General features: G+C 42.2%; 1 pseudogene; it reads left to right on the forward strand.

The window, feature by feature from the left end:
* The first annotated feature begins 10209 nt into the window (after positions 1-10209).
* Positions 10210-12437, forward strand: part of LOC103085986 (rho GTPase-activating protein 12 pseudogene) — a 2842-nt pseudogene continuing 614 nt past the window's right edge.

Consider the following 12437-nt stretch of genomic DNA (forward strand, 5'->3'; position numbering starts at 1 on the left):
AAAACAACACAAAAGTTATTCCAGCCCTATCATCTTGATTTATTAAGTAAAAAAGTGAGGGACTTCCCTGGCGGTCCAATAGTTAAGACTTCACGCTTCCACTGCAGGGAGAACAGGTTCGATCCCTGGTCAGGGAACTAAGATCCCACAGGCTGCGCGGCCAAAAAATAAAATAAAATAAAATAAAATAAGCCATATTTGGGGATCCACTTAAAAATGTTCCTAGGTAGGGCTTCCCTGGTGGCGCAGTGGTTGAGTCTGCCTGCCGATGCAGGGGACGTGGGTTCGTGCCCCGGTCCGGGAGGATCCCACGTGCCGTGGAGCGGCTGGGCCTGTGAGCCATGGCCGCTGAGCCTGTGCGTCTGGAGCCTGTACTCCGCAACGGGAGAGGCCACAACAGTGAGAGGTCCGCGTACTGCAAAAAAAAAAAAAAAAAAAAAAATTACTAGGTAAGGCTGGCTTCATTGGTGTGGGTCCCATGCAGTCCCACAGGGTCCCACGCTCAATAAGGCCCAGGCCTAGTTTAATCTTCTGCTGTCACTGTCTTGGAATTCTTAATAGCTCTTGAACAAAGGACCCTGCATTTTCATTTTGCACTGAGCCTTGCAAGTTATGTAGCCATTCCTCTTCCTAGGGCCTCTCTGAGCCCCTGACCTTGACTCCAAACCAGCAGCCAGCCTGTGCCCAAAGAACAGCATAGGTAGGTAGCCTTTTGCATTTCTAAGCTCTCTGCTTTTTAACTTTGGGGCTGCTATAAGCCTTGCTCTTTTTACTGGCAGCTTTTTGATTTGGCTGCCTGTGTGGCTTGTTCCAGTCCCTGTCCCCTCCTGGGGCTCCTTTTCCTCTTCAGAACCACTGATGAAATGCATTTCTCCGTGGGCAGTGCTCCTACCTCCACCCCCAGGAACAGGCTTTCACCGGAGTTGTGAGGATTGTCTGTCTTATCCTCTTCCCCCTCAGTCTGAGCATTCTCTGTATTGCTTGTTGCTTATTACTAAAATAAGACACATGGCCAAGAAAAGAAAAGAAACCTCCCCAGCTCTACCAGGCAAGCATTTTATCGATGTGTAGCCCAGCTCAGCTCTGAGGCTCTGGGACGGTTGCCTCTTCTCTGAGGCAAGAGAAGGGAAGCAAAAAGAGGCAGCTCGGTAAAAGATAAGATTATCCAGTTCCCCTCTGTCTCTCCGTTCAAGCTGCCCCTGTTTTATGCCAGACAAACGAAGGGCTAAACCATGTCATGGGTTTTTTTTTTTGTTTTTTTTAATGGCTGAAACTATTATATTAACCTATTTCCATACAAATAACCCAAAGACAGTTTAGTATTAGTTGTTTTTTGTTTGTTTTTTTATACTGCAGGTTCTTATTAGTCATAAATTTTATACACATCACTGTACACACGTCAATCCCAATCGCCCAATTCAACACACCAGCATCCCCACCCCACCTCAGTTTTCCCCCCTTGGTGTCCATATGTTTGTTCTCTACATCTGTGTCTCAGCTTCTTCCCTGCAAACCAGTTCATCTGTACCATTTTTCTAGGTTCCACATACATGTGTTAATATATGATATTTGTTTTTCTCTTTCTGACTTACTTCACTCTGTATGACAGTCTCTAGGTCCATCCACATCTCAACAAATGACTCAATTTCGTTCTTTTTCATGGCTGAATAATATTCCATTGTATATATGTACCACATCTTCTTTATCCATTCGTCTGTCAATGGGCATTTAGGTTGCTTCCGTGACCTGGCTATTGTAAACAGTGCTGCAATGAACATTGGGGTGCATGTATCTTTTTGAATTATGGTTTTCTCAGGGTATATGCCCAGTAGTGGGATTGCTGGATCATATGGTAAGTCTATTTTTAGTTTTTGAAGGAACCTCCATACTGTTCTCCATAGGGTCTGTACCAATTCACCTTCCCACCAGCAGTGCAAGAGGGTTCCCTTTTCTCCACACCCTCTCCAGCATTTGTTGTTTGTAGATTTCCTGATGATGCCCATTCTAACTGGTGTGAGGTGATACCTTATTGTAGTTTTGATTTTCATTTCTATAATAATTAGTGATGCTGAGCTGTTTTCATGTGCTTCTTGGCCAACTGTATGTCTTCTTTGGAGAAATGTCTATCTAGGTCTTCTGCCTATTTTTGGATTGGGTTGTTTGTTTCTTTAATATTGAGCTGCATGAGCTGTTTATATATTTTGGAGATTAATCATTTGTCTGCTGATTCATTTGCAAATATTTTCTCCCATTCTGAGGATTGTCTTTTGGTCTTGTTTATGGTTTCCTTTGCTGTGCAAAAGCTTTGAAGTTTCATTTGGTCCCATTTGTTTATTTTTGTTTTTATTTCCATTACTCTAGGAGGTGGATCAAAAAAGATCTGGCTGTGATTTATGTCAAACACTGTTCTTCCTATGTTTTCCTCTAAGAGCTTTATAGTGTCTGGTCTTACATTTGGGTCTCAAATCCATTTTGAGTTTATTTTTGTGTAAGGTGTTAGGGAGTGTTCTAATTTCATTCTTTTACATGTAGCTCTCCAGTTTTCCCAGCACCACTTATTGAAGAGACTGTCTTTCCTCCATTGCATATCCTTGCCTCCTTTGTCATAGATTAGTTGACTATAGGTATGTGGGTTTATCTCTGGGATTTCTATCTTGTTCCATTGATCTATGTTTCTGTTTTTGTGCCAGTACCATATTGTCTTGATTACTGTAGCTTTGTAGTAGAGCCTGAAGTCAGGGAGTCAGATTCCTCCAGCTCCATTTTTTTCCCTCAAGACTGCTTTGGCTATTTGGGGTCTTTTGTGTCTCCATACAAATTTTAAGATGATTTGTTCTAGTTCCGTAAAAAATGACATTGATAATTTGATAGGGATTGCATTGAATCTGTAGATTGCTTTGGGTAGTATAGTCATTTTCACAGTGTTGATTCTTCCAATCCGAGAACATGGTATATCTCTCCATCTGTTGGTACCACCTTTAATTTCTTTCATCAGTGTCTTATAGTTTTCTGCGTACAGGTCTTTTGTCTCCCTAGGTAGGTTTATTCCTAGGTATTTTATCCTTTTTGTTGCAGTGGTAAATGGGAGTGTTTCCTTAATTTCTCTTTCAGATTTTTCATCATTAGTGTATAGGAATGCAAGAGATTTCTGTGCATTAATTTTGTATCCGGCTACTTTACCAAATTCATTGATTAGTTCTAGTAGTTTTTTGGTGGCATTTTTAGGGTTCTTTATGTATAGTATCATGTCATCTGCACACAGTGAGAGTTTTACTTCTTCTTTTCCAATTTGTATTCCTTTTATTTCTTTTTCTTCTCTGACTGCCGTGGCTAGGACTTCCAAAACGATGTTGAATAATAGTGGTGAGAGTGGACATCCTTGTCTTGTTGCTGATCTTAGAGGAAATGCTTTCAGTTTTTCACCATTGAGAATGATGTTTGCTGTGGGTTTGTCGTGTACGGCCTTTATTATGTTGAGGTAGGTTCCCTGTATGCCCACTTTCCGGAGAGTTTTTATCATAAATGGGTGTTGAATTTTGTCAAAAGCTTTTTCTGCATCTATTGAGATGATCATATGGTTTTTATTCTTCAGTTTGTTAATATGGTGTATCACATTGATTGATTTGCGTATATTGAAGAATCCTTGCATCCCTGGGATAAATCCCACTTTATCGTGGTGTATGATCCTTTTAATGTGTTGTTGGATTCTGTTTGCTAGTATTTTGTTGAGGATTTTTAAATCTATATTCACCAGTGATATTGGTCTGTAATTTTCTTTGCTTGTAGTATCTTTGTCTGGTTTTGATATCAGGGTGATGGTGGCCCCATAGAATGAGTTTGGGAGTGTTCCTTCATCTGCAATTTTTTGGGAGAGTTTGAGAAGGATGGGAGTTAGCTCCTCTCTAAATGTTTGATAGAATTCACCTGTGAAGCCATCTGGTCCTGGACTTTTGTTTGTTGGAAGATTTTTAATCACAGTTTCAATTTCATTACTTGTGATCGGTCTGTTCATGTTTTCTGTTTCTTCCTGGTTCAGTCTTGGAAGGTTATACCTTTCTAAGAATTTGTCCATTTTGTCCAGGTTGACCATTTTATTGGCATAGAGTTGCTTGTAGTAGTCTCTTAGGATGCTTTGTATTTCTATGGTGTCTGTTGTAACTTCTCCTTTTTCATTTCTAATTTTATTGATTTGAATCCCCTCCCTCTGTTTCTTGATGAGTCTGGCTAATGGTTTGTCAATTTTGTTTATCTTCTCAAAGAACCAGCTTTTAGTTTTATTGATCTTTTCTGTTGTTTTTCTTGTTTCTATTTCGTTTATTTCTGCTCTGATCTGTATGATTTCTTTCCTTCTGCTAACTTTGGGTTTTGTTTGTTCTTCTTTCTCTAGTTCATTTAGGTGTAAAGTTAGATTGTTTATGAGATTTTTCTCGTTTCTTGAGGTAGGCTTGTGTAGCTATAAACGTCCCTCTTAGAACTGCTTTTGCTGCATCCCATAGAGTTTGGATTGTCGTGTTTTCATTGTCATTTGTCTCTAGGTATTTTTTTATTTTTTCTTTGATTTCTTCAGTGATCTCTTGGTTGTTTAGTAACATACTGTTTACCCTCCATGTGTTTGTGTTTTTTACCTTTTTTTCCCTGTAATTCATTTCTAATCTCATAGCGTTGTGGTCAGAAAAGATGCTTGATATGATTTCAATTTTCTTAAAATTTACTGAGGCTTAATTTGTGACCCAAGATGTGATCTATCCTGGAGAATATTCTGTGTGCACCTGAGAAGAAAGTGTAATCTGCTGTTTTTGGATGGAATGTCCTATAAATATCAATCAAATCTATGTGGTCTATTGTGTCATTTAATGCTTGTGTTTCCTTATTAATTTTCTTTTTGGATCATCTGTCCATTGGTGTAAGGGAGGTGTCAAAGTCCCCCACTATTATTGTGTTACTGTCGATTTCCCTCTCTTACAGCTGTTAGTAGTTGCCTTGTGTATTGAGGTGCTCCTATGTTGGGTTCATATATATTTATAATTGTTATATCTTCTTCTTGGATTGATCCCTTGATCATTATGTCCTGTCCTTCCTTGTCTCTTGTAACATTCTCTATTTTAAAGTCTATTTTATGTGATATGAGTATTGCTGCTCCAGCTTTCTTTTGATTTCCATTTGCATGGCATATCTTTTTCCATCCCCTCACTTTCAGTCTGTATGTGTCCCTAGGTCTGAAGTGGGTCTCTTGTAGACAGCATATATATGGGTCTTGTTTTTGTTTCCATTCAGCAAAACTGTGTCTTTTGGTTGTAGCATTTAATCCATTCACGTTCCTAGAGTCTGTCATACAGAGTGAAGTAAGTCAGAAAGAGAAAAACAAATACTGTATGCTAACATATATATATATGCAATCTAAGAAAAAAAACGGTCATGAAGAACCTAGGGGCAAGACAGGAATAAAGACACAGACCTACTGGAGAATGGACTTGACGATATGGGGAGGGGGAAGGGTAAGCTGTGACAAAGTGAGAGAGTGGCATGGACATATATACACTACCAAACATAGAACAGATTGCTAGTGGGAAGCAGTCGCATAGCACAGCGAGATCAGCTCAGTGCTTTGTGACCACCTAGAGGGGTGGGATAGGGAGGGTGGGAGGGAGGGAGACGCAAGAGGGAAGAGATATGGGGACATATGTATATGTATAACTGATTCACTTTGTTATAAAGCAGAAACTAACACAGCATTGTAAAGCAATTATACTCCAATAAAGATGTTAAAAAATAAAATAATCCATTCACATTTAAGGTAATTATCGAAATGTATGTTCCTATGACCATTTTCTTAATTGTTTTGCGTTTGTTTTTGTAGATCCTTTTCTTCCCTTGTGTGTCTCACTTAGAGAAGTTCCTTTAGCATTTGTTGTAGAGCTGGTTTCGTGCTGCTGAATTCTTTTAGCTTTTGCTTGTCTGTAAAGCTTTTGATTTCTCGATCGAATCTGAATGAGATCCTTGCAGGGTAGAGTAATCTTGGTTGTAAGTTCTTCCCTTTCATCACTTTAAGTATATCATGCCACTCCCTTCTGGCTAGTAGAGTTTCTGCTGAGAAATCAGCTGTTAACCTTATGGGAGTTCCCTTGTATGTTATTTGTCATTTTTCCCTCGCTGCTTTCAATAATTTTTCTTTGTCTTTAATTTTTGCCAATTTGATTACTATGTGTCTCGGCGTGTTTCTCCTTGGGTTCATCCAGTATGGGACTTGCTGCGCTTCCTGGACTTGGGTGGCTATTTTCTTTCCCATGTTAGGGAAGTTTTCAACTATAATCTCTTCAAATATTTTCTCTGGTCCTTTCTCTCTCTCTTCTCCTTCTGGGACCCCTATAATGTGAATGTTGTTGTATTTAATGTTGTCCCAGAGGTCTCTTAGGCTGTCTTCATTTCTTTTCATTCTTTTTTCTTTATTCTGTTCTGCAGCAGTGAGTTCCACCATTCTGTCTTCCAGGTCACTTATCCGTTCTTCTGCCTCAGTTATTCTGTATTGATTCCTTCTAGTGTAGTTTTCATTTCAGTTATTGTATTCATCTCTGTTTGTTCGTTCTTTAATCCTTCTAGGTCTTTGTTAAACATTTCTGGCATCTTCTCGATCTTTGCCTCCATTCTTTTTCCGAGGTCCTGGATCATCTTCACTATCATTATTCTGAATTCTTTTTCTGGAAGGTTGCCTATCTCCACTTCATTTAGTTGTTTTCCTGGGGTTTTATCTTGTTCCTTCATCTGGTACATAACCCTCTGCCTTTTCATCTTGTCTATCTTTCTGTGAATGTGGTTTTTGTTCCATAGGCTGCAGGATTGTAGTTCTTCTTGCTTCTGCTGTCTGCCCTCTGGTGGATGAGGCTATCTAAGAGGCTTGTGTAAGTTTCCTCCATGGGGTTTCTAAGTATAAAAGTTTCAAGATACTCTGCCCATTATACTTCATTTCCTATCACCAAACACCTTTCCACAAATGGTCGACACCACTTTTTCAACACACTAAACTCTAATCTTCACCCTTTCCCCATCTAAGGTCTTAATACAGTAGTCCCCCATTATCCACGGGGGACTGGTTCCACGACCCCCATGGATGCCAAAATCCACAGATGCTCAATCCCTTATGCAAATTGGCAGAGTATTTGTATGTAACCTAAGCACATCCTCCCATATACTTTATTTTATTTATTTTATTTTTTTATTTTTATTTTTTTTTGGTGGTTCGCGGGCCTCTCACTGTTGTGTCCTCTCCCGTTGTGGAGCACAGGCTCTGGACGCGCAGACTCAGCAGCCATGGCTCACAGGCCCAGCCGCTCCACAGCATGTGAGATCTTCCCAGACCGGGACCCGTGTCCCCTGCATTGGCAGGCGGACTCTCAACCACTGCGCCACCAGGGAAGCCCCCTCCCATATACTTTAAATCATCTCTAGATTGCTTGTAATACCAAGTAAATGCTATGGAAATCGTTGTATATATAATGTAAATGCTATGTAAATAGTTGCCACAGGGTGGCAAATTCAAGCTTTACTTTTTGGAACTTTCTGGAATTTTTTTCCCAAGCATTTGCACACAGAGTTGGTGAATCCACAGATGCAGAACCCGTTGATACAGAGGGCCAACTGTATATGTTATTCCTGCTCTGACAGCTTGCTGTACACACACACACACACACACCAGCATTCTCCTACTTGAATAAGGCTTTATGTCTAAGGTCATGCCTTTTGCCCTTCCTCCTTTGGTTCACTCTCTTTCCTTACCAGGAGAAAAAAGAAATTTTCATTAGGGCTGGGATAATCCTCAACAGTGTATTTTGTTTGTTTATTTCATTTTTTTTTAAGTAAAAAGACGGATGAATAATAGAATCAATAGGAAAAGTAGTAGGAGTACTAGTACTAGTACTAGTAGTCATAATAGTGAGTGCCTCTATGGGCAAGGAACAGTCCGTACATTGCTAATACTAATGACAGCCCAGTGATTTAGGTTTTATTGTCCCCATTTTATGGACAAGGAAACTGAGGCTTAGAAATCAAGGGAACTTGCCCAAAGTGGACACCTTTTAAATGACAGAACTGAGATGCTTAATGCCACTCTGTTGACACAAATGCTTGGTCACCACACTGCCTCAGTCTCCTTTCTGTTTAAAACAGAGGGACCATAGCATCTACTTTTGTTTTATCAGGACTCCACTGGCTGGGTAGCCATAGAATTTCCACTCTTTATTTACATGCAGACAGTAAGTGCTGGGGTGCCTCGTCCACATGCACACCCTTCTTTCCATTATGTTATATATTACAATAGCTTTCACTAGCCGCTTGTTATGTAAGATGTTCCACGTGACATCTTTGCTTTGCCCTCTTTCTTACAGTCCCTGAAGCCTCTTAAAGATCTTTCTAATGTCCTCATCCCCTCATCCATCAATTTCTATTTTATAGGTCTGGCCCTCCTTTGATATTTCTCTGTACATCACTTTCCTGGCCTTCCCTTTTAGGTCTTTGCCCTTTCTTTTTCCCACTACCTCTTCGTTGTCATGCCCTTTCCACAGGTCAGCCTCTGCTGATTCTGTGTAGCCTGTGTTCAATGATGTCAACTGGTCCTATTAGTGTTTCAGTGTCAGCAGGAGGAATTTGAAGCCTGCCCCCGAGTTGTCTTCTTCTGGTATCTTACTTTGAAACAAAAAAGCATTAAATTGTAAGTCAATTCTGCATTGATCAAGGCTGGCTCCCGTCCCCACTGCCTGGCTGTGACCTCTGAAGGCTGAAACTCTGAGTTTTCTTCTGGGGTTGATCTATTGTTGCACAGGGCCAAGAAAAAGTTGTCATCAACAAAACTGCACACCCTGTTGGCAGAAGTCAGGCAGAAAAGCTGGCAGCCAAAACTTGCTCAGTTCTGCCTTTCTTTTCTAATGATAACTTTAACCTCTCTAATTTGCTTCCTTTTTATTTCCCTACTCCTATTGCATCTTACTGTTCTCCCAAGTGCAGCCGGACAGCCCTTATCCCTCACATTTGCATTTTCTTTTTTCTCCTCTCCTTCTGTTCTGCTCACTTATCCCTTTGGTTTGATTCTCACCTCAGTTTATTTGGATTATTCTTTCAGCTTTTAAAAAAATTTCAGCAAGCACCTATTGAGTGCCTACTGTGTGCCAGCTACTAAACTAAGCGCCGGTTCCTGCCCTCAAAGAGTTCAGTACTTCCATGTGCTCTGAATATTTGTGCAACCCCTGGGTGAAAGAAAGAGAGAGATTAAAAGAGCATGTTAGTTGGTCACCCATATATACACGGGGTGCAGAAAAATGCACAAAATGGCCTTTATTCCCCGTTTAAATCACACATTCTAACCAATCCGAATCAATAGGACATGTTGATTTTGAGTGGCCCCTTACTACTCCACTCAATTCTCAGTTCCTCAGTGGGCATAAGACCTCTGTTCTAGATGCTTTGGAGCAGACCTCCCCTTCTTGCAGTCAGTGGGAAAACTTTCCCTGCCTCTTCTCTCCACCCACCTGGACCTCTGGGAACTTCCCTGTCTGATGTGGGTGTCTAGATTGGGTAGTAACTCAGCTCCATCCAGTTCCAAACTTGAATGGACATGAAGAAGCCTCTCCAGTCCTGTGAGTGGAGGGGGATGGAGAGAGCAGAAACCAAAGACTGGCCTCGGGGTGGAATCCCTTTGAGAAAGCTGAACATTCCACACGGTCATTGACATTCTCTTGGCATGCCTTTTTGGTGGATTATGATGCTAGAAGAGTCTCTGTCCCTTTACCTATCTTGATTTACAGTAACAAAAACCCCTCCAATTAATATAGCTTGAGTTTTTGCCAGTCCTTGGTTAGGGAGATAATGAGAAAAAAACATGTAATCTGCTCTCTTTCCATTTTGGGAAGTGTGATGTGCTCTGCCTGGGTGTTGCTGGAACTCTGCTTGCTTCTCCGAAACTCCCCCTTTCCATCCAAGCACTTTGCACCCCTTTATACCTAATAGGCTCCTCAAATTTAAAAGGTCCCAAACTCAGTTGAGGATTTACCCCATCCCTGAACCTGTGCCTCTCTCATTCTTCCCCATCTCAAAAAACGTCACCCCGATTAACCTAGTTGCTCAGGCTGAGACACTGGGAGTCATCCTTGACCCTCTCTCACACTCCATGTCCAATTCATCAGCACAGCTTACTCGCTTTAACTGGCTTTGCCTTTTAAATGGATGCTGACCGGGACGCACCGGCCCAGCTGCAGGCGAGTGAGCGCCCTTCGGGGTCGCCTGGGCTCCCCTGCCGCTGCCACCGAGCGGCCAGGAGGGAGCCGGCCCCCTCGAGGCCACCGGGCCCTCGGTTTAAATGTAAGACTGGATGTTTAGTTCTCCTTCTAAGCCATATTGCTCTAACAAGCTACAGAGTCATAATGTGGCAAAGTATCCTTTTTGAGCGGTGAATATTACGGAAAGAAAACGGCTGACAGAGGTGGGAAGCTTGTTCCAGGGCACGTGTATATTGAAGTAGAGTATGATTAAGAATACGAAGCGGGGCTTCCCTGGTGGCGCAGTGGTTGAGAGTCCGCCTGCCGATGCAGGGAACACGGGTTCGTGCCCCGGTCCAGGAGGATCCCACGTGCCGCGGAGCGGCTGGGCCCGTGAGCCGTGGCCGCTGAGCCTGCGCGTCCGGAGCCTGTGCTCCGCAACGGGAGAGGCCACAGCAGTGAGAGGCCCGCGTACTGCAAAAAAAAAATAAATAAAAAACGAAGCGAAGGACAGAAAGGTCATGATAAAACAAGGTGAGCGATACATCCTGGTGAAGAAGACCAGCGATGACCGGTTGCAGGTCAAAAGCTGAACGAGAACTCCAAAGCGTTTCATGTGCCTGCCCAGTACGTGAGGGAGGTCGGCCACAGAGGCCTGATGCCGCCTATGCAACAGGCAGTGGGGCTGCCGCGTCGTTCTGTGAAAATGATGCAGAGTCTCCACCTTCAGAGGTCAATAGAAAATGTGAACAAATTGCCCGAGCTTTGAAGTTTTGGAAAGCCATTGCCGTCTGTTCAAGGAACAGGTCTTATTCGTGATGCCAATCAGAATTTTGGACCCAATTATATTCCAGGTCAGACTGTCAACCTCAGCCTGAACCTGACCCATAATAATGGAAAGTTCAACAGTGACTCACATTCTCCCAAAGTTTCTGGCCAGAATAGGACACGGTTATTTGGGCACTTTCCCGGTCCAGAGTTCTTGGATGTAGAGAAAGCTGGCTTCTCCCAGGAACGGTCTTGTGATTCAGCAGAAGGCTCGGAACGGACATATCAAGATTCAGAGTCCGGTGATAAGCTTAGCAGCAGCTCCACTGAGCAGATAAGGACAATACCTCCAAATCAAGGGCGGCCAGATTCTCCTGTCTACGCTAACCTGCAAGAACTGAAAATATCCCAGTCGTCTCTCTCCCCCCGCCCCCCCGATGCCCGGAAGCCTAGCAATTCAGATTAATGGAGAATGGGAACCTCATAAAGATAGTTCAGGGCACTGTTATCACTATAACAGAGGAACACAGGAAAGAACTCAGAAACCCCCTCGTTGGACTTGAGATACAAACATAAGCAAAGGAGATTCCCAAAGTCCAGGAGATCAAGAGTGGCTCAAGCATGTTGATGATCAAGGTAGACAATATTACTACAGTGCAGACGGATCTCGGTCAGAATGGGAGTTGCCAAAGTATAATGCCTCATCTCAGCAGCAAAGAGAAATTATTAAAAGTAGGGGTCTGGACAGGCGGCTGCAAGAACCAATAGTGTTAACAAAGTGGAGACATAGCACCATTGTGTTGGACACCAATGACAAGGAATCTCCAACTGCCTCAAAACCCTGCTACTCTGAAAATGAGTCTTCTCCCTCTTCACCAAAGAACCAAGATACAGCCAGCAGTCCAAAGGGTCAAGAGAAATATGGATTATTAAATGTAACAAAAGTTACTGCAAATGGGAAAAAGGTTCGAAAGAACTAGTTGTCTTCTTGGGCCGTGTTGCAGGTTCATCTTTACTGTTTTTACCAAAACTCAAGGAAGTAGCACAAGCTGGTTTGGGAGTAAAGCAGTCCAAACCTGAGTTCACGGTGGACCTTAAGTGGTCGATGACTGAGATTCAAAGGGTAAATCCAGCGAAAAGAATGTATTTGAGCGGAAAACCCGTCAAGGAACAGAAGTGCTGATTCAGTTTGATAATGGCGCTGTTATCAATGAGTGGTTTGAAGTTCTTAGTAGCACTATCAGTAATCAGACAGTAGAACCCGATGAAGCAATTGAGGAAGATATATCAGATTCACCAGGAATAGAAAAGCACGGTAAAGGAAAGGACCATGAAGATCTGAAGAAATTGTGTTCCACCAAAGTATCTAGCAGAGATTCTTCGGAACAGAAAAAACAAACAAACAAGAACAACTTAAAGAAGTTTCTT

Source organism: Lipotes vexillifer, unplaced genomic scaffold, assembly GCF_000442215.2.
Source record: "Lipotes vexillifer unplaced genomic scaffold, Lipotes_vexillifer_v1.1 scaffold1728, whole genome shotgun sequence".
NCBI lineage: Eukaryota > Metazoa > Chordata > Mammalia > Artiodactyla > Lipotidae > Lipotes > Lipotes vexillifer.